Source organism: Nematolebias whitei, chromosome 9, assembly GCF_014905685.2.
Source record: "Nematolebias whitei isolate Nwh7 chromosome 9, NemWhi1, whole genome shotgun sequence".
NCBI lineage: Eukaryota > Metazoa > Chordata > Actinopteri > Cyprinodontiformes > Rivulidae > Nematolebias > Nematolebias whitei.
In genome coordinates, this window is record NC_056506.1 from 40,680,608 (window position 1) to 40,684,749 (window position 4,142).

A 4,142-nucleotide genomic window follows, 5' to 3' on the forward strand; every position below is an offset into this window, starting at 1 on the left:
TGGTTGTCAGCAGCAAAACTGGCTGATCCACTCTGAGAAGGTGCTATTTAAGAGACTGAGCTGAAAACAGCAGCTCAGACTGAGGAAGTCTCTTGGATGAGAGACGAAACGTTTCTAAATTTTTTTTTTTTGCTTTGTTTTGTTTTTTGTTTTTTTTGAATGTCCAGAGGACCAGATTGAACTTTCTTGGATGAGTGTTGATAGTTTCAAATATGTCTGTAAATTGTTCCAGGCTGAGGGGACGGCGAAGCTGAATGCTCTTTTTCCTAGTTCAGTTCTGACCAGAGGAACTGACAGGAGGATTAAGTCATTAGAGCGCCAGGAGTAATGATCGTGTGATGTTTGTATTAGGGAGGTAAGGTATGACGGGACTAGGTTTAGAAGGGTCTTATAGATGAAGGATATCCAGTGAGTGTATATGCAAGCGCTGAGAGAAGACCAGCTAGACTTGATGTAAAGTTCACAGTGATGAGTGCGATAACTGGAATCAGTAATGAATCGAAGGGCACCATGGTAAACTGAGTCTAAGGACTGTAGGTATTTTGATGCAGCACTCATGTACAGCACATCACCATAATCTAATATCGGCATGAAAGTTGCAGCTACTAATGTTCTCCTGGCTTTACATGAGAAGCAGGATTTATTTCTGAAGTAGAAGCCTATCTTCTATTTGAGTTTAGAGACTATTTTGGAGATGTGGATTTTAAATGACAGTTTATTGTCAATGTTGAAACCTAGATATTTGTAGGTGGAGACCATTTCTATTTGTTTTCCCTCTTGGGTTTCAATTTGAGGTGGGTTCTCTGGTTGCTGCTTTCTGTTGGATAAAACCATGATCTTGCTTTTGTCAGCATTTAGGACCAGTCTAAGTTTTTGCAGACATGACTGGATAATATTAAAAGCGTCTTGAAGAGAGGTGAAGGCTTGGCTGAGGGAGGATGAACAGCAATAAATTATAGTGTCATCTGCATAATAATGGTGGGAGGCGTTTGACAGATCACTGCATAGATCGTTGATATATAAGGAGAAAAGAATGGGACCCAAGACAGAACCCTGTGGCCGTATTGTTTGCAGTCCAGGGCATGTATGATATCATTTAATACTTTGAGAACTGTAGTTACGGTACTGTGCTGTTTTCTGAATCCTGACTGGAATTGTGATAACATATTATTTGATTGTAGAAAAACAGCTGATCACGGACAAGTCTTTCCAACAGTTTAGCAAGAATACATAATTTAGAAATTGGTCTGTAGTTGTTGACATTAGTTGGTTCACCCCCTTTTAGCAGAGGGAGAATATAAGCCAATTTCCAGATTTTGGGTATTGTATTTGTATTTAGACTGAGATTGAAAATACATGAAAGTGGTTCAGCAAAATCTGCAGCTAGTTTTAGGAAAAGTGGTTCTATGTTGGGGGAGTGGTGGCGCAAAGGTTAGAGAGGTGGGCTTGTGATCCGAAGATCGCCGGTTCACGCCCCGGCCCCGACAACATCAAAATTGTGGGTGGGGTAGGTGAAACACCCACACTTGCCCCCACCCTCATTCGCCCCACTCTGGGCCCATGAGCAAGGCCCTTAACCCCCACCATGTGCTCCCTAAAAAACAGGTCTCTCTTGCAAATGAGTTCTCGTGGCTCAATGAGACTAACCTGGATAAATAAAGGCTAAATAAAAAAAAAAAAAAGACATAATATGACTCAAACTTATGACACAAAAGGACTTGACAAGACAACATGACAAGACCATGCAACACAATATAAGGCAATACCATACAACATAGTACAATATGATACAATATGACAGTAAACAATACTACACAATATGATACGATACAATACAACATGATACGACACAATATAACATGAGAACATATGAAAACACAACACACATAACACATGATATGACACAATATATGACACATTATAACATGACTCAATACAATATAACATAACATATGAAAACACATAACACACATAAACACATAATATGACACAATATATGATGCATTATAACATGACTTGACACAATATAACATGATTCGACACAATATAACATGATAACATGAAAACATATAAAACACATAACACATAACACGTGATATGACACAATATATGACACATTATAACATGACTTGACACAATATATAACATGATGAAAACACATAACACACATATCACGTGATATGACACAATATGACACATTATAGCATGACTCGACACAATATATCATGACTCGACACAATATATAACATGATAACATATGAAAACACATAACACACATAAACACATAATAGGACACCATATATGACACATTATAACATGACTCAACAAAATATAAGATGATATGACATAATATTACATGATATGACACATTTATAGTATGATATGACAAAATAGATGATATGACACAATATAAAATAACTCGACAAAATATAACATGACTCGACACAATATAACATGAACAATAAAGGTTCTTTGTTGTCATTCGCATCGCATGTGGTACATGAAGTGGAACAAAATTGTGTACACAGCAGTTACATCCAACAATAGCAAAAATATGAAGTGTAAAAAGAAACAATAAGGATCATATAAACCAAGATATACATTAAACGAACACCAAACAGTATGCTAAAAGATCTAAGATATATGGCCGTCACTAATAGTGCAAAATACCGAACAACAGCAGCACGATTTTCATAGATTCTGTTCGGCTATAATTTACACGCTAATGCGAGCGGAGTCGGGCTCAGAGCCGACCCCAAAACTAACATAAACTAACATAACATGAGATTTATTTAAAGCATGCAACAAAAATACTGAAACAAGGCGTCAAAAGTGAAAAAGGAAATAAATCTACAGCAGCATGGACCAATTGGTAGAGTGGTTCTGATGACAGTGAGGTTTACTTTAGCAACATGGTCCCATTGACACAATGGTATTGTTAGTGGTGTGGTTCAGTTAGTGGCGTGGTCTTGTTAGTTGCGTTAGCAGGTCTTGTTAGCTGGTCCCGTATAACATATAACATGACTTGACACAATATAACATATAACGACACCATACAAGATGATATGATACATTATAACATGACTCGCCACAATATAACAGGACTCAACACAATATCAAATGCAGTGTTGTAATGTACTTTGTAACAAAGTAGAAATACTTTGTTACTGTACTTAAGTAGAATTTTGACATATTTTTACTTTACTTCGTTATTTACTTGTACATCTTTAGCGACTTTCACTTTTACTTCATTACATTTCCTCAATAAAATGTGTGTTTTTACTTCAATACATTTCCCTTAACCATATTAGTTACTACAATTTAAAATGAGAAGAAATCTGATTGGGCAATGCCTGTTTGTTCTTCTAGTCTGTGACTTCATGCGGCCACTTCTCTCTCGATCACAAACCCAGCCTCTCCCCGCTGCTTGTGTGAACCTGCAGCTCCCGCTGTGAACAAGCTAGATGCATATACAGATATCAATAGTTACAATAGAGCTTTGTTGACTCTCAGTGGAGACACATTCCTGAAAATGACGGTAGCTGTTAAAAAGGAGAAGTTTGTTGTTCTCCAGGACATGAACTGCTTCAAGAGCATAGGAACTAATACTTCCTACGCTCTTATATTATCCTATAATATATCCTATATTATTAATTAGTCAGAAAGAAACAAGCCATAACCAAACAGAACCGAGCCCAGTAAACAAGCCAACTACACAACAATGTGAGCTTTCTGACAGCTTGGTTAATAAAGGTTAATAAAGGTTGAATGAATATACTTCATTAGAATTAGACATTTTAAAGATCAATCTTTCGTTGTTCAGTTCAAACTTTCCAAGTTTTTGTCATTTTATATTGCACCCAATAAATGTTGTTTTGGAAATTCTAACCATTTACTTTTACTTAATGCTCTTACTTTAAGTACATTTTATAAAAGAAATTTACTTTTGAGACTTAAGTACATTAAATGTCCGATACTTTAAGACTTTTACTCAAGTAATAATTTTAAAGGAGACTTTAACTTTTACCAAAGTAATGAGATACTTGTACTTTCACTGAAGTATCACTTTGAGGTACTTTATACAACACTGATCAAATGACTCGACACAATAAAAGATGATATACACATAACATGACTCGACA